Genomic DNA, 19413 nt, shown 5'->3' on the forward strand with positions numbered 1-19413 from the left:
GAATGAATTAGTTTAAATTGTCAAATTAATTTAAGGTCTATGTTTATTTTATTTTAATTATTTTGTCATTATTGTATAGTAGCCTACTCTACTTCTAGATGTTGTGACTAATGTCTAATTGCTTTCCTTGGCATTGTGCTCTGTACATTTTTCAGATACTTCCCTCAAGCCATTTCCTGTCCAATCCGTTAGCCTGATGTCTTCCTGAGGTCCACCGGATGCACCGGCTGTGCTCTTACTGCTCCAGTCTGCACAGCAAAACCCTGAGTATTAGTTTAACTCTTTGCGTGTAAAAAAGGGACCCGTAAGATTAACCTTGTACAATGTACTGTAGGCCTTAAATGAATACTCAGGATTTAGCTGTATGGATTATAATCAACCAGACCTAAGATTTATAGACTGGTCTCGACTGGTTTCGTAAAGTGACACGGTTATTAGATCTTACACGGTTTGCATTACGTTTGATGCCTTTCTGGACTGTATGACTCGATCATCTTAAACTAAAATAAGGTTAACCATATAAACCTTGCTTTTGTGAGTGCCTGCATAACACTATAACACGTCTGTGATATATATATATATGTGTGTGTGTGTGTGTGTGTGTGTGTGTGTGTGTGTGTGTGTGTGTGTGTGTGTGTGTGTATATATATATGTGTGTACACACACACACACACACACACACACACACACACACACACACACAGGTATATAGAATATTAAGCTAAGCTGTAATTTGATTGATGCATGGCAGAAATTACTCAATACTCTTGGGGAGACCTTCTTTCACAGGCAAGCTGTATGGCACAATATAACCTCAAAACAATTACCATCCTCGATCAGTGTCACAACAACATAGAGAGGCATAAATGTATGGACTGAATTATCAATAATTGTCGCTTTTAATGAATAATCCATCTATTTTTGGGCATAGGGAATCTTGAGACAATTATTGTTATATTTCCTGTAAACTGCTGCTTAGATAAAGCATTATTGTTGAAAGTCATGGATTCACATTTCTTTGAGAAAGATCTTTAAGCTTTGCCACAGACCCAGACCCAGTGTTTGTACCACCATATTGAATTGTTTTGATGTTAATTTTCCTTTGTAAAGCATCACATTTTATGGATTTTCACTTTATTTTCATATCATATATTTTGCCTTGCATGTTTTACTAATATTAAGAAGATGGAATATAAAATTGTTTTAATTCATTACAGTTTCTCTTTTCTGTTTTCACATTTTAGAGGGCGTGAACGATTATTTTTAGTGAATTGGGTTAAAGGCCTTGTTTAAAATGGTGTATTTATAGTTAAATGGTGATAAGAAATTTTAAATGTAACACTTACATAATGTAAATAAACTTGGAAATGAGATACCCAACCAACTCTTATGTAATATATTATGATTTCACAAGTGGAGACAAGTTATGCTACATGCAATGAATCTGATTATTTTGATGCTACAATTGATATTAATGGATAGATAGATGCACACTATGTTTTACAGCTCTGGTCACTCAAACAACTTTAGTATCCCCAATGCCATTTTTTACAGAAGCAAAAGGCAGTACTTTGTGTATATATGTATTGAATTTATTTCTTGAAAATAGATAATAAAATAAAACCCATTGTGTTGTATTATTGTGTGGGCTAAATTCCTTGTGGATATTCCTTAGATATTTAATGAACCAACTGGAAACGAAACTATGAAAATAATTCTGAACTTGTAAGTAGACATTATTGCGGAGGAATTGCGGAGTGTTGTGGAAAAATTGCGGAGTATTGCGGAGCAAATTGCGGAGGAAAAAAATGTTGAAAAAAAAACCGATTGGTTATATCCCATCATTTTTTGAATTTTAGATTTTTTGTTTTTTATCCTCATTTTTCATCATTTTGGACCATGGGCTATAGCCTTTCGCTTTTCCACGATTTTCACCTTTTTTTAAATCCTCAACAATGATGAAGACTATAGCGATGACCTCTGAGACCATGGACCAATGAACCATGTAAATACAACAAATTGAGCAGGGCACTGCAGGGAGTTGCACCCCGTTCCGGTAAACCAGAAGTACGACACCAGTGCCTTAGTTTTTGTGTTGTCATTTACAGGTCCTTTCGTTGAAATGTAAATTTTACATTTCAACAGTAAAGTAATATATAAAGAAGAGAAACACAAAGTACAAAAATAACATTTTCGAATTACCTGCTTTGATTTTTTTTTACTTTCTCTAACCATTATTTGACACTTTTGGTTGTTGAAAAACAGGTTCTAACCATTATTTAAAGCATGGGCTATAACCCATCGTTTTTTTCATTTTTTCCTAATCCTCAAAAATGATGAAAAACGGCGTGCTATAATATACCGTACGATATGGGCTATAGCCCATGGTCAAAAATGATGAGAAACGAGGATAACTTTTTTTTTCAAAATTTGAAAAAAAGAAAAGCTGTGTTATAGTAACCAGCAGTTAGCTCAGTGTGATCCACATGTCCAGGGTTCAAATCCCACATTAGTCATGTGGCTCTGTGACACTTTGCTTTGCACACTGACTTTCAGAAGGACAACTTCAAGTAAAACAGAAAAGCTGTGTTATAGTAACCAGCCGTTAGCTCAATGTGATGAGTGGCTGTGCTTGTGATCCACAGGTCCAGGGTTCAAATCCCACATTAGTCATGTGGCTTTGTGACACTTTGCTTTGCACACTGACTTTCAGAAGGACAACTTCAAGTAAAACAGAAAAGCTGTGTTATAGTATCCAGCAGTTAGCTCAATGTGATGAGTGGCTGTGCTTGTGATCCACAGGTCCAGGGTTCAAATCCCACATTAGTCATAACTGTGACACTTTGCTTTGCACATTGATTTCCACAAGGACAACTTTAAACTAGCCCAGAAATTCACCATGATTGTGTGCCGTTAAGTGGCCCAGCGGGTAAGTCAGACGATATCCGTAGTATACCTAGTAGAAGTGTGCCGGTTCAAACCCGACATACTCCTAGTAGGCGGTGCTGGTTCAAATCACCAACACCTAGAGTAGGTGCGACCCACTGGATAAATCAGATAATATCCGTAGAATACCTAGTAGGAAGGTTAGAGGCAGACCAGGTTAGATTGGGGGAGAATAGTTCATGGGTCAGATAAATTGTGAGAGTAGTTGAGGTGGTCAGGGGGTGTCAGAGTGGGGGGTCAGGTAGGTAGATAGTAGGTCAGGGGTCAGGCAGGGGGAGAGTAGGAAGGGGATGGGTCAGGCAGGGGGAGAGTAGATAGGGGAGGGGGCAGGTGGGGTAGAGTAGGAAGGGGAGTGGTCAGGCAGGGGGAGAGTAGATAGGGGAGGGGGCAGGCAGGGGGAGAGTAGGTAGGGTAGGGGGCAGGCAGGGGGAGAGTAGATGGGGGAGGAGGCAGGCAGGGGGAGTGTAGATAGGGGAGGGGGCAGGCAGGGGGAGAGTAGGTAGGGGAGGGGAGGGGAAGGCAGGGATAGAGTAGGAAGGGTAGTGGTCAGGCAGGGGGAGAGTAGGAAGGGGAGGGGTCAGGCAGGGGGAGAGTAGGAAGGGGAGGGATCAGATTCTAAAAATGTCTTCTACATCCTGACAGTTTTCTGAAAAAGCTATGTTTCTATGTCAGTCGTTCTTCGATTTTTCAAAAATAGCAGACCTACAAGCTCGTAGCGCGCTATGGGCTTGTAGATCTGCTATTTTTCAATAGCTAAAGCATAACATAATGCTAACACCAAAATGGGTTAAGTCACATTCCCCGGCCCATGAAGTCACATAATATACCCAACACTGACAAGACCCTGTTGGTTGGCTATAGCTGGCCCTACTCTCGCTTTCATTTAGTTTAACCTTTTAGACTCCAAGCCAAATTAAAAATGGAATGAATATTACCATCTCAACTCCAAACTCAGTGACCGAATCCAGCTTGCACTACTAAATTGCTGGGCAGGAATCCCGTGACTGACCCCCCCCCCCCCCCATTCTTCTAACAGAATCAATCCTGCCTGAAGAAGGACAATACCAGTCCGAAATAGCTATAGCATGCATCAGAAGAACCAATGGAGAGACCACCGCAGAACCACGGAAGTTACATGGCCTGAGGACGGGCTACACCGACGAGACCCTCCACCGGGACGATGGGCTGGAAACCAGCCATATCACCAGGAGAGAATCAACACCATACCGCCGGAAGACAGGCGAGAATTCCACCCTAGACTGGAGGAGCCCTGGTTGAAGAACAGACCCAGACAGAGATCTCCCCACCAGTCACAGGGAATTCCACACAACCAACGGCCTGACCACAGACCACAGGTCCTCCGGAGACAGAACCAACCTTGGGTGAACAAGAGACAGCAAAACCAGCAGTCAGTACCTCACCCAAGAGCCGGAGAGAGACCTCAACACCAGACCCAATCGGGTCCCGTAAGATACAACACACATACCTACACACACACACACCACACAGAAAGAGGTGACTTCTTAAAAGCCATCAGAACCATGAACAAATTGATCATAAGTACACATCATCTGCAGAATGTAAATTCTTCTAGCAGACCACCAGCGAGTATAGCAAGGAAAACCCTTGAACTCATAAATTTGATAAAACCAGCTCTACCAACGGCTAAAACCACCCTATTACTCGAAGGGATATCCAGACACTGGTGTCACACAACCATCTTAGCCTTAGAAGAACACTACACCACAGTCTTAAACACAACCAAACAAGAGTTAACAGATAACTTAACAGAGGACGAGGAGAAAAAAGCCTTTACCATAGCAATCAGATGGGCTAGAAAAAACTTAGGGAAAAGACTAACACATTTGGAGATAAACAAAGCTCAACTGATGATCACACAGCTCAGATCAAATAGAACTGTCATTTCTACCCCTCCCCCTCCTACTACTGTCTCTCTGCCTATTCCCACTTTACCCCCACCCCTCCCTCCTCCTCCTTCCTCTGATCCTGATATACCTATATCCACTCCCCATCGTTCTCCAAAAAAACCCCCCCCTTGTGTATCCACTGCCCCCCTCTCCCCACCCTCTCTGACCTCGACCCCCCCCATGTTCCCCACCATACTTATTTCCAAGACAATACTACCAACCATAGTACAGGTCCCCCCTAGAACGGATCTATCGGAAGTAGAGTTCCCCTCCCTGACCCTACCACCACAGAAGAGCCCACCACAGAGGCAAACACGAAGTAGGAGAGCCAATCCAAATGGCACGCCAAAACCCCAGAGGACTGACCACAACAGGACGGAACCAACAAAGAAGAAGACTACACAGGACCGGACCCAGGACACAGAAGCAGCCCCTAGGAGGACCAGGACAGACCCAGGAGAGAACCGAGAAAAGGAATCAGATGAACCAGAAATAGACGAGCCAAGGACCCCAGGGGAAGTCTACAAACACATCAACACCGGGAAGAAGAACCAACGTTGGAGACTATTCCCAAAGAAAAGCATCCTCATCATAGGAGACTCAAACATGAGCCAACTTCCATCTCTGACACGACCAGATCTGCAAGTGGATTGCTACCCAGGAATGGGCTTCCAACATACGAAGGCCCTACTAGAGAGGATACCGAGCAACACCACTGTAGCCTATTGCATCCTGTCGGTTGGGATAAACGAGAGAGGCCACGCTCCAAAACAAGCGCAGAGGGCATTGAGAGAGGCCATCGCAGCAGCACAGAACGCCTTCCCAACTGCAAGTATCCATGTCCCTTTAGTCAACTACTCAACTAATTTCTCAATAAAGGATAAGGATAACATGAGAGAGCTAAATCGCAATATTTTTACCTATAATTACCTCCCTAAATTGGATGACAGGGAGTTTAAAGTGGTTCCTGATAACGTACATTGGACAACAGAGACAGGCAAAGCAATGCTTGTAAATTGGCTTACTAGTTTAAACTTATAGACCCCATAAACCCAGAAAGGAGGGGGGGCAAGTCAAACATAATTAATCTGTCCCATTACTTCCAGCCAGATCAACACCAGACCGAACTGCTGGAAAAGGGACTTTCCTTTGTCCCGACACTGGATATCTTTAAACAACAAACCAACAGGTTAAAGAAAGACCTTTCTCAGTATCACCGCAGATTGAAACTAGCTACACACTTTGGAATGGACCAAGGAACGGAGATACTGCCTTTTCGACCAAAATCAAGCTGGGAACCGTCTGAGAATTTAATCCCAAGCAGTCTTAAACGACTGATGCAGAAGGACATGAATACGGTAACACGCATACCAGGACACATTAAGGAAAAAGATAATCTCACAATAGAACAAACCAGGGCACTTAGGGAACTAATCAACAACAAACAAATCATTATCAAACCAGCAGACAAAGGCTCCTGCATAGTAATTATGGATCGACACCAATACCTTTTAGAAGGTGAGAGACAGCTCAACAATCAGGACCATTATAGGCAATTAGACCAACCCATTTACATGCAGACAGCTACGAAGGCCATAGCCATCATAAACAGTCTTAAGGACAAAAGGCACATAAACGCCAAACAACACCAATACTTAATAGGACAGGATAGCCCACGGGCTAGGATATTTTATCTTTTACCAAAAATACACAAAAGCCCGGATTCATGGACAATACCATATGAAATTCCACCCGGGAGACCAATTGTGTCGGACTGTGGCAGCGAGACGTATCAGACAGCAGAGTTTATTGAATATTTCCTGAACCCACTGTCGATAAAACACCCCAGTTTTATAAAAGACACTTACGATTTTGTGGACAAAATTAAAGCTATTAAAGTAGGAAAGGAGGCCCTTCTATTTTCAATAGATATAGACAGCCTCTACACAAACATTGAAACAGAATCAGGACTCCAAGCAGTCAGGGAAGTCTTTAGTAAATACCCAGACACAAGTCGACCAGAGGAGGAAATACTCCAATTACTAGACTTAAATCTAACCCAGAATGATTTTTCCTTTAACAACAAATTCTATTTACAAATCAAAGGCACGGCCATGGGAAAGAGATTTGCACCATCTTATGCAAACATTTACATGAGCATATGGGAACAGACCGCACTAGAAAAATGCAGACTTAAACCGACACATTACTATAGATTTCTAGATGATATATTTGGAATATGGGAACATAGCCAAGAAGAATTCCAGGAATTTATTGATGTTTTAAATAGCCATCATAGATCCATAACGATAAAATATGTGACACACACAGAAAGGATTGACTTTCTTGATGTAACAATCTTCAAGGGCCCAAACTTTAACACAAATGGGAAACTAGACTTAAAAGTATTCTTTAAAGAAACAGACACTCACGCCCTATTACACAAAACGTCATTCCACCCGACACACTCCTACACAGGAATAGTCAAATCACAACTACTAAGATTCCATAGGATTTGCACGCAAAGAAGTGATTTCAAAATAGCTTGTAAAACTCTATTTAATGCCCTCAGACTAAGAGGATACACTAGGACCTTCCTCCGGAAAGCCCAAAAAACCTTCTTAGAAATAAAAGTGCGAGATACAGGCCCCAAATTGGCCCTGATAACCAGTTATTCAACACAGAGCACACTAGCCAACAACAGAATAAAAAGGAATTTTGAGAACCGAACAGACGATCTTCTAAAAGATTATAAAATTATATCGGCCTACAGAAAAAATAAAAACCTTAAAGATTATCTAGTACACAGCAAGCTAAAAGAAATCAACACACCAGCACGCCAGGGACCAGAATACTTCAAACCCAAACAATTAGTAAAAAATAGAACCACAAAACGCGTCTTGGAGATTAAACAACAAATAACAGCCAGAACCAGCAACTGCATTTATTTAATCACATGTGAAAAATGTGGTTTACAATATGTCGGAGAGACAGGTAAAACAATAGGTACTAGGCTGGGACGACACAGATACAATTCACTAGGAAAGACCAAGCATCAGACATAGGAACCCTTTAAGATGGTTTATTGAATGAAGGAGTAGGGTACTTGTGGTCACGAATGCAGAGGCTTGAAGTATGCATGCGGGGTATGGTCGTCTATGGTGCGCCGCATGCGCAGCATGGAGAGCGCAGCATAAACGGCCATGTCATGGAATACATGGTGAAGCAGCATGGTCGTCTATAGATGCGCCGCATGCGCAGCATGGAAGCGCATCATAAACGGCCAAGGCTTAAAATACATGGTGGAGCCTGCATGGTCTCCCATGGACGCGTCGCATGCGAAGCACGGGACGCGAGGGATGGCCAGGCATAGAATACATGGTGAAGCAGCATGGTCGTCTATAGATGCGCCGCATGCGCAGCATGGAAGCACATCATAAACGGCCATGGCTTAGAATACATTGTGAAGCCTGCGTGGTCGCCTAGAACGGGTCGCATGCGAGGCATGGGACGCGTGGGGTAGACGGCCAGGGCATGAATACATAGTGGAGCAGCATGGTCATTTATGGATGCGCCGCATGCGCGGCATGGAATGCGCATCATAAACGGCCATGGCTTAGAATACATTGTGAAGCCTGCGTGGTCGCCTAGAACGGGTCGCATGCGAGGCATGGGACGCGTGGGGTAGACGGCCAGGGCATGAATACATGGTGTGACCAGAGGTTCGAGGGGGCGGACCCAGATACTTTGGCTTAGGGGTCGAGGCGTGAGCCTGAGTGGTATAGTAGAACCCCAAAAGTATCTTAACGGAATTTACCAGACCCTGGAACGGTGGGTGTCGTGGAGGTCAGGCGCGTTGGAGCAGACGTGCTGTGATGAGCCTGGGAAGGCCGTCGGGCCGAGGGTCTGGGTTGTGTGGTCGGGAACTCCCTTGTTGGAGCTGTGGACGCGGCTCCAGTTCTGGAGGAGTGGCCGAAGGAGTGTTCCGGGGAGTGTCCTGATCGGTGGGGACCATGCGGAGGTAGGAATGGAACCAGGAGCGGGTGGCGACTGAACCGCTGTTGTTACGAACCCGATGCCGTGCGTGCTGGGCGTGTCGGGTGAGTGGGTGGTTAGAAGGGTTGAGGAAGGTGTTGGAGATGGGAAGCCCAAAAGAACAAGACGGTAGAACTGGGCTTAGCGCGTGGCATTGGTGGGGGGGCCTGAAAGCCGGTGCGGAGGATGTAGCTGTTGAGGGTTAAGGTGTGGGGGGTTGGTGTTGGGGAGATGGGCGTTTTGCTTGAGCGTCAGGGCAGTTGGGGCGGGAGTGGGAGCTGCCACAGAAGGTGCAGATGTGAAGTAATTTGCATGAAGACAGATCACAGCCTCTGTCGTTAAAGTTATTGCAGATCATTTTGCTGCCGACAAAGACGAGCGGGCGGCCACGCCTGTCTTTCGCCATGGAGGAGGCGGGGAAAACCTTGCTGGAGGTGGTGGCGCTCAGGAGGGGGGGGGGGATGTAGCTGGATTGGTGCTCGGCGTGGGGGCGGGGTACTGGAGCTCGGAAGGTGCAGTGGGTGGTGGGATGGGTGGGGCAGCTGCAAAGACTGCACGCTTCTGAGGTTTTTCCGGCGAATATCCTGCAGTAGAGCTCAAGCTCGAGGGAGCCCCAGTAGGTTGTGGTATTGAACTGTTGTAATCTGGAGGCGGCCCTGGCGGCGAATTGGCGGTGATATTCATAGAAAAGGCTCCCCCCGAAGCGTGTGCAGAGGTCCATGCAGATGTAAAGGTGGTCGTCTAGTTCTTGGCGGCGGGAAGGGAAGGAGGTGCATATGATGTCCCGGAAAATGGAGAAGGCGAGGACGAACTCAGTGGGTGTGAGGACGGAGGAAGTGGATGGGGTGAGGTCACGGAGTGTGATGGAGACTCCTCCGAGGTCTACTGACCGGTGTTGGGCTGTGCTAGCGGAGGGGCGTATAAGTGATGAGAGGTCAATGTCCGTACCTTGAAGGATCTGCGACCGGAGGTGTGATGGGACCATGGGGGCGTTGAGGGCGATGGCTGATGGCGGGATGGGTGCTGGCGTGGCTGTGAAGAGGGAGAAGGCAGGGGGGGGGGGGTTGGGGAACACTGGGTGGGGGGGAAGAGAGGGCACGGTGTTGTGTGGGGCGCTGAGTGCTGCTGGGGGAAAACCTAGGGGAGGTTGAGCTTGGAAATGGTACGGGGAGGGGAAGGAGGTGGGGTGGGGGGGGTAGAGGTGGGGTGCTGCGGCCTGCTGGAAGAGGGGGGGGGGGACAGGTTGGGCATGGGGAAAAGACCCGGGTGGATAATGTGATGGGGAGATGTGTGGAGGCTGGAAAACGCTAGCAGTGTGGGGGGTAGGGAGAGCTGAGGTGGCTGGAGCTCTTTCAGAGGGGGGGTGGGGGGGGAGAGGGTGGACATCTGGGGAAAAAGGCTGCCTCTGGAAGGTCACTGTGGCAGCCTTCCTCTTGCTGCGTCGTGGCAGAGCGGCCTGCTGCGTTACGACGCCGCCTTTCGGCTGGACGGGCGCCTGCTGGGCTTCTCCTGGAGGACGACGCGTGACGTCACGTCGGTGCGACGGACCCGCGATGGCTGGCGAGGCTGGTGTTGTTGTTGTGGTGCTGTCGGAGTGTCGTGCGCTGCGGGTGGTCGTGAGGAGGTTGAATAGAATGGGTTTCCTGGCGGTCCTGCTGAACGGGATGCCTCTCGTGGTGAGCGCGCGTTGGAGACCGACGACAGTCCAGTCGGATATTAATGTTGGTGCGGAATTGGAGCCGCGCGAGGAGGTGACGGCACGGTTCTGCTGTAATGCTGGAGAGGTGAGTGAATCCTCGCGGAACTCCCGGGGTGTCCTGTTGAGGGACGCGGCGAGACGAGGAGGTGCTTGGACGGCTGCTGACCTGGAGCCTTGCTGGTCCGGTGGCGTGTCGGGCACCTCGTTAGCGTCCTGGTGGGTCGGCATGCCGAGGAAGAGGTCCTCGTCCTCCTCGGCGTGGATGTGGAGCAACCTGTTAAGGTCTGGTGTTCCTTGGTCTGACATGCTGAGAGTGTTTTTTAGCTGTTTGTGCTAGGCTGGTAGCTAGAGAAAAATGCGCGATTAATCTCTTGGTTGTAACGTAGGGTGTGCGTGTTTACAGGAAACTGGCACAAGGCATTTTTTGACACTTGAGTTTAAGTACCCACGGTTATGGGCGAGGTAGGAGTGGCCAGGTTAGTTGGAGGTGGGTGAGTGGTTTGCATGGTTGGCAAGGGTGGAGTTTGGTTGGCAAGGGTGGAGATGGCAGGCAGGTGGGTTGTCTTCTGCTTGGCCAAACCTCCCGAACCTTAGTTGTTCCAACTCCATTATTAACAATGCCAAAAAGACAACCACAAGATTGGTGCAACATTTTATGGCGCACGGCATTGGAGCTCTAAAATGCGCTGGACTTCAACACAATCCTAACTGGACAGTAGGACAAAGACGTTTTAATGAAAAACAGTGGATTAAGAACCTCAACACGGATTTTCCTCGAGGCTTAAACATGCCTAAAATTAGATCTTGAACACTAAAAAACTTAAACTCAGGATTAAACTGGAGAAATCTAAAAGTGATTGGATCAGACTTCCTTCGGATACATGGCGAATGCATTTATTCCTTGCATTGTGCCTACACATGTCGCGACCTGCGGTCGCGACATGTGTAGGCACAGTGCACTGAAATCTTTTAATTCCCCCCAGAGGGGGCCTGGCCCCCTCAGTTGCAAATGCTGCCCCCTCAGTTTAAGTTTAAGTTTTATGTACATATTGTTTTAATATTCGTTTTTTAAATGATGTGTGCCCCCTCGCCATTTTTAACTGCCCAGTTGCACAGTGCGCTCAGTGCACTATATCCGAACGCACTCTCTATTAATAGTCAGGGGATATTAATAAAACCTGGGAATACATTTCTTACCAAGACTTTTCTTCACCAATGTGTTTGTAAAGGTGATTCTGAATCCATTCCAAGCATTCCACTTGCACGAAAAAGGCCATTGACGTCATCACAAATGAGGTCAGCACATTTGAGCACATTTGGGCAAGTGTCTATGGCTGTTTTTTAGCCCACGGAGTGTTTTTCGTGCAAAACAAATGCTTTGAATGGATTCAGAATGATGAAAACCACCTAGCTTGACACGTCACATGCTATTTAAAGCTTAATGAAATTTAGAACATTTTGCCTTATATTGGTTGTTGATGGTACCCCAACTTTCAGCAGCTGTCAAAAATTCCCCTAGGGTGGTTGAATATAAACCAATGTGGGATATGTTAGTAGACACCTTTACAAACACATTGGTGAAGAAAGTTCTTGGTAAGAAATGTATTCCCAGATTTGACTGGTAATACTGATAATATATTCCCTGACTATAAAGGCATAAAAAGCCCAAAATACTGTAAATCTTAAAAGAATATATAATAATAATGACCTGCTCCACATCTTCTTTCATACAGTAGTATTTTGACATTTCACGTTTCATAAACGGTAAATAAATCCCAAACATGAGCAATCGATGTGAAATGCGTACAGGTTAGTGTAGACCGCTTACAGAGTGAAGAATGCATGTAGCCTAAACCGTTTTAACGAGGTGTCAAAAAACTGATTTTAGGGATAGTTGGAAAATATATCGTGTTCTCCTGATACTGTAAAGGCATCCAGGCCATTTTTAACCCACTTTGTTCTAAATGGAACTCTCTCTCTCTCTCTGCATTTAAGTGAAACAACTGTAAGTAATATATATATTTTGGAAAGGGGTTCTAGTAAAGTGAACAACACCCTAGCCTAAACCCCTCTGTTCACTGTTACATTTGAATAACAGCACTCAAAAAATGCAATGCAATCAGTCATTGCAACTGACAAAACAATATGCACTTATAAGCAAAGAGGATACGAGATGTGTGTGTGCTGGTGAATGTCTACCAAAGTGACATAAAGAGGAACCAGAGAGAGAATGCTAATTCTTAAATTGTAAAGACAGTGTCTGCTACCATGCTACTGTATGTTTTTGCAGGGTAAGTACAACCTAAGGCAAATAATGTAGCACATTTGTCATCGGTGCAGATGGTAGAGGGGTACAGTGTATTAACCCTTTTTCTGAAATAGGCCTATAGGCTACCTATGTTTCTGTATCAGTGGTGCTCAATATTTCATGTCAAGGACCCCAAAAATTATCTGTGTTTGGCCATCGACCCCCATCTGAAAACGTTGTTCCAGGAACATGTTTCAGGCACATTTTCACGATTTTCAAAAATGTATTCAGAAATGTATTCAGAAATGTATTCAGAAATGTATTCCCAGATTTGACTGGTAATACTGTTAATATATTCCCTGACTATAAAGGCATAAAAAGCCCAAAATACTGTAAATCTTAAAAGAATATATAATAATAATGACCTGCTCCACATCTTCTTTCATACAGTAGTATTTTGACATTTCACGTTTCATAAACGGTAAATAAATCCCAAACATGAGCAATCGATGTGAAATGCGTACAGGTTAGTGTAGACCGCTTACAGAGTGAAGAATGCATGTAGCCTAAACCGTTTTAACGAGGTGTCAAAAAACTGATTTTAGGGATAGTTGGAAAATATATCGTGTTCTCCTGATACTGTAAAGGCATCCAGGCCATTTTTAACCCACTTTGTTCTAAATGGAACTCTCTCTCTCTCTGCATTTAAGTGAAACAACTGCAGTAATATATATATTTTGGAAAGGGGTTCTAGTAAAGTGAACAACACCCTAGCCTAAACCCCTCTGTTCACTGTTACATTTGAATAACAGCACTCAAAAAATGCAATGCAATCAGTCATTGCAACTGACAAAACAATATGCACTTATAAGCAAAGAGGATACGAGATGTGTGTGTGCTGGTGAATGTCTACCAAAGTGACATAAAGAGGAACCAGAGAGAGAATGCTAATTCTTAAATTGTAAAGACAGTGTCTGCTACCATGCTACTGTATGTTTTTGCAGGGTAAGTACAACCTAAGGCAAATAATGTAGCACATTTGTCATCGGTGCAGATGGTAGAGGGGTACAGTGTATTAACCCTTTTTCTGAAATAGGCCTATAGGCTACCTATGTTTCTGTATCAGTGGTGCTCAATATTTCATGTCAAGGACCCCAAAAATTATCTGTGTTTGGCCATCGACCCCCATCTGAAAACGTTGTTCCAGGAACATGTTTCAGGCACATTTTCACGATTTTCAAAAATAGCAGACCTACAAGTTCATAGCGTGCCACTCGGTGGCGCGCTATGAGCTTGTAGATCTGTTATTTTTCAAAAGGTAAATTATAACATAATGTTTAAAACACCAAAAGGGGTTCCCACCCAAAATGGGTAAAAAAAACGATTTTAATATTTTTTTACTTTGCATGCCTGATGTAGCCACCATATCTAATGAATAAAATGTTTGGTTCCAGGGATTCCGGAACTCAGGAGGTTGGAATCTGATCAGGTCTGCAGTCAACCAGCCGAGAGACGCCGCTGCCTTCCTCGCGATGCCCCAACGAGGCTGATTTCTGTCCCTTTGAAGTTGATGTGCAAAATCAATTGAACGTTGTTGGGGAGTGAATTAACTGGTTCGGAGCTTAATTTTCCGAATGGCTGAAAGCATTTTCTCTAAAGTATTTACAGTATTTCTGAGAGCATTCCTCTATAGTTCTAGGTAGTTTATACCATTTAGACCTGAGGACGATTCTACAAATGTCTTCTAAATCATGACAGTTTTCTGAAAAACCCCATGTTTCTATAATAAGTGGTTCTCAAACTATTTAATGTCAAGGAGCCCCAGAGTTTTCTGTATTTGGCCGCCGACCCCCATCTGAAAAGATTTGAGTTGAAAACGTTCGCTCTGAAAGAATATAATTATATTCCAAGATTTGCGACACATCTTCACAATTCTTGGGTTATTTTTCATCTATCACTAGATATATGGACATACAGTATGATTGTTTTTATTGAGTCTGTAAATATCTTCTGTCATATACTCATATTGTATCTTGGATCAGCCGGCCCTGTCCAGCTGGTACAGATTGATCTATATGTAGCCCAGTGGCATATATGCCTGTAGTTCTATGTAAATCCACCAGGTGGCACTGTCACTTTGTGAGTGCCATGTTCTGGGGGTCAAGGGTTACACTGAAAAACGTCTTGAATAATAAGAAGCAACCTGCGTTTGTTGGGTTTCTTTGAGAAGATCTTGATGATTGTAAACAAGAGGTGAAAGCTGAACTAGTAACTAGTAACTCAAGTCTCAACTTGGTTGAGTTTCTGTGTCTTTGTACTGTCTTGGAAAGGGGTGAAGCTTGGGGGACCAGTGTTTGCTCAGTGTGTGAGTTGGCCGTTCCTCACACTGTTTGTGATAGAGCCACTGTTGTATTATAGTGTTCTGATACTTGGTACTGTGTTCGGATACTCGGTACTGATACGTGCAATGTACTTGTATGTATGGTGTACTGCCTGCCTTAATGGTAACATAAGAGTGGAGCTGTGTTAGAGCACGCTGAAGGCCGCGGCTGGCAGGCAGTGATTGTGATGTCTAGTCTGTGACGTCATTAGGACATGAAGTATCCAAGATATATATGCTGCTGTAAGTGGAATAAACCGGGTGAACGTTTTGATGTGACCAAGTCTCGTGTCATGTTAATCTTCTCCCGGGCCGGCCTGTCTGTCTGTCCGCCGCCGAACCATGGAAATGCCAACCGGGTCATCACACACCAGAACCAGACGAGGGTCCAATACGTAGAATACAGTATAATATAACAAATGGTGTCAGAAACGGGACAGATAAGAGGTGAGTCACTTCATATTTTACTCTTCATTAGAGAAAAGTGTCTCTCCTCTTACCTGGTAATATATAGGTTATGATGCAGGGTTTACCTTAGTTAAACCTTGTCTTTTTGTAGTTCCCACATATGTAGTACATGCTTCCAAATTTCACTGATTAAGACCCAGTTAATTTAACATTTAAGTGACTTATACAGTTTTGTTTTTTTAGTGACGTGACAGAGTTAAGAGATAAGACTGTTTGGGTTCAAGCAGCAATATGGTTAGAGTCCATATATAAGCCTAATGAGGTTCATTAGCAAAAGACTGCGTAGTTAGATACGCGCAGCAATATGGTTAGAGTCCATATTTAGACTGACGTTTGGTACGCCAGCAGAGATTATTACACTTTCCTTGTAGAGGTCAGTGGCCTCAGTGATGCATCGCAGCTGAGGTTATAAGCCGGATAAATAGCCTAGTTTGTCCGCACAACAGCTGTGAGTATACGCTGCAGTCTGTTGTTTTTATAAATCTGTTAGATGTTGTCTAACAGGGTACGTCTGTGAGATAAGCGTACTAAGCCTGTGGTGTGTTTCCCACAGCAAACTTTAGTTACACTCTGGTCATAGTCAAAAGTCGCTGCTAGATTTAGCTACCAATTTCAAGGTAGCAGTGATAAGGGCTGGTGTGTGAACAGACATCGTTGTGCATTCCATGTGGTTGTCAATTCTTTTGTGTTTTGTGTTTTGTGTCTTGTCGCAAATGGACAGTCAAAGTTAAGATACCCCCAGAAAGAGGGGTGGACATGTGCAAGTAAAGTGACGTTGTGTTTCCCTGTCACGCTTTAAGAATACACAGTAGTTGCTACATTCATCCAAATATGCCAAGGAAATGGGCATATAAGAGTGGTTTAACGTGTTATCCCTGGGGTTTTCATATAACACTGGCATGCTGCTGAGCTACACTCTGTGTATTGAGTTGAATGTTAAGCGATTACAAAGTTAAAACAACCCCTAACCTAAGGGGGCTGATGGATTGAATAAGTGAAATATTAATCAGTATTCAGTGAGACAATGAGTAGTTTCTGTTTCATTTCACTTAAATGAGTGTGCAAAATAGCCAATCTACAAGATGTAAGTGGCCAAAATCTGTGTGGGAAGAAAGGTCAGAAATATAGTAATCTAATGTTTGATTAGTGTAAAGTGTCTATTTAGCCTGCCCTGGGAGCTGGAAAAGTCAGTACACCAAACGTACTCGAAAGAAAAGGAAGGCCTTAAAGTAAGGACCAGAAGCGCATATAAAGTTCTGGGAAAGCTGTAAGCGATTTTGGTTGGTAGAGCCCTTGGAGACAAGGGTCATCTTTACTGTTCAACATCGTGCCATGGACGGGAGAGCGCTGAGGCGTATCCATGGTAGCCTGTTGATACTTTTCGCCAGCACACTCAGGCCTTATCAGAAGAAGAGAGAAGCTATCTCTTTTCTCACTGAAAAAACTTCCCCCACAGTCGGTTAGAGAGAATCACTCCCTCACGAAGCCCAAGGTCAATATGTAGCTCTCAGTATGAGAGCTAATAATCACTGAAAAAGCAAATATAGGCCTGGTATGATTGGGCACATGTATTGTGCGTATAGATAAATAATATAATAATAAAAAGAGATCCTAAAAATAAGGATTAGAAGTGCTATAAAGTTTTTTTGAAAAAAAAAGTTTGCAACTCAGTATGAACGCTGTAGCATAGAAGCGGAGACGTAGAACTCATCTTTTCTGTCCCGAACCTCGGGCGCTCAAGATGGCGTAGCCATGGTAACTTGTCGAGACCTTATCAGCAGAGACAAGCACTCTCTGACCCACAGTGAGAAGATAAATTCTCAATGGGCCAAGAGAAAAGCCGGGAGAGCGTTGGCGCAGAAAACTTCCCCCACAGTCAAAGAGAATCACTCCCTCACCAATCCAAGGTAATAGCAACGGGACGGGAGAGCGCAGAGGCTTGCGTAACCATGGCAATTTGGTGACCTAGCACCAGCACATTGAGGCCATAAGAGAGCTGTTGGTCTTATCTGTGGAATGCGTGGGGAGTACATGTACTCTGATGGGGTGTGAGTGAGCCTATGTGTGTGCGTTTTTCTTCTCCGTTCCCCTGTCTGTCGGTTGTGATTTGGCTAGTGACAGGGGAGAGTGGGGGGGGGGCGCGCGTGCGTGATTTCACCCCTGTGTGCGTATGGGAAAGCGTGAAGAAATGACTGGTACAAGAGGGAAAGTTTGATCTTCCTGTATATTTTTCTGTCTGCGAAGCTGTATGATACGAGGTTGTCTGAGCGTTGGTGTTTATCACACACAGCAAAAGAGTCCCTTCACGGAGTGTGTTATCTCTTATCTTATCTCATTAAGCCATATACATGTATGCTCAGAGAATAATAGACCCTTCATTATGCCAAGTTAGGAGACTGAATGGAATTCAGTCAAGATATTAAATGGGACAAATGAAAACATATTATAGTCATAAACATAATGCCATGACATTTAGGAGCATAAGGAACAACGTGGTGATGAGACATTGACCACTGGACATAAGTGAAGTAAACAAATAAACAGATTATTTATCAGGAGTGAAATAGATCTGCAGTAAAAGAAAGTTGGACTGGTGTAGTTCTTGTGACTTGACAGAGTTTGGAAAAAGACTGCGTAGTTAGATACGCGCAGCAATATGGTTAGAGTCCATATTTAGACTGACGTTTGGTACGCCAGCAGTGATTATTACACTTTCCTTGTAGAGGTCAGTGGCCATCAGTGTTGCATCGCAGCTGAGGTTATAAGCCGGATTAATAGCCTACTTTGTCCGCACAACAGCTGAGAGTTTTGCCTGTTGTTTTAATTAATCTGTTAGATGTTGTCTAACAGGGTACGCATGTGAAAAAGCACAGGTTGTGTACTAAGCCTGTGGTGTGTTTCCCACAGCAAAACTTGGATTCCACTCTGATCATTTGTATTAAAAGTCACGGTAGATAGAACATATTAGGGACCCAACTGAGGTATCAGTAGAGAACTAAAAATAGCAGATCTACAAGCTCGATAATGGCCGTAGGGCCTCTTTCACTAAGTGTCATAGCTCAAAATTGGCCAGGTTAAGTACATTTACGTCAAGTTTAAGTAGTATGTATCAAGAAATGTAAGCCAATACAGGAAGGAAAATTAGTCATTATTCTGTTATAATGCAGTAATTTGGTGGAGTTCCAGTCAAAATACAATCATTAAACAGCTTTTTAGGTTGCACCAAATAAGATCCCAAATTTAGTGTCCCATATGGAAGGGGGTGAGTTGAATATGAATCAGACAGGCCTGAAACAGATAGGGAGTTTATCAACCTAAGTACAGACCATAATGGAAATGACTCAGGGAGGTCAGGTCATATCTTATGTGTAGTTCAGCCTGTTAAGTGGATATTCGAGGCAACAGTCAGCCTTGGTAGGTCAGTTCATATTATAGGTGCAGTCAAAGCACGCCATGTGTGTACATTTCTCATACAACTACACACACAAACACACTAAAAGGAAGTGTAAGTTTAGTCAACATTTATGTTCAAAACATTTTAGTAAAACTGCCACATTCAAATATATATATATACCCAGTGTATTAAAAATATTTATAATTCCCATTTTTTGTCACATCTAAAAGCTGAATCGTCATCTGCCCAAGCCAGCACCCACCCAGCCGAAGGGGGGGTGAACTTCAACCAGAAAGACAATACAATGACTTTTTG

The 19413-nt window shown here is 44.1% G+C and overlaps 2 protein-coding genes across 19 annotated transcripts in view; one reads left to right on the forward strand and one right to left on the reverse strand.

Annotated features, from left to right (window-relative positions):
• pleca (plectin a) overlaps positions 1-1637 on the forward strand; it is a 119300-nt gene extending 117663 nt beyond the window's left edge. For all 18 annotated transcript variants that reach the window (XM_080787848.1, XM_080787849.1, XM_080787852.1 and 15 more), the window contains one exon: positions 156-1637. The gene's annotated coding sequence lies outside the window, so the exon portion shown is untranslated. The remainder of the gene's footprint in view (positions 1-155) is intronic.
• Positions 1-19413, reverse strand: part of fbxl6 (F-box and leucine-rich repeat protein 6) — a 204083-nt gene that overhangs the window by 101824 nt on the left and 82846 nt on the right. The gene's annotated exons all lie outside the window — the stretch shown is intronic.

Source organism: Protomyctophum bolini, assembly GCF_963924005.1.
Source record: "Protomyctophum bolini genome assembly, chromosome: 17".
Lineage (NCBI taxonomy): Eukaryota > Metazoa > Chordata > Actinopteri > Myctophiformes > Myctophidae > Protomyctophum > Protomyctophum bolini.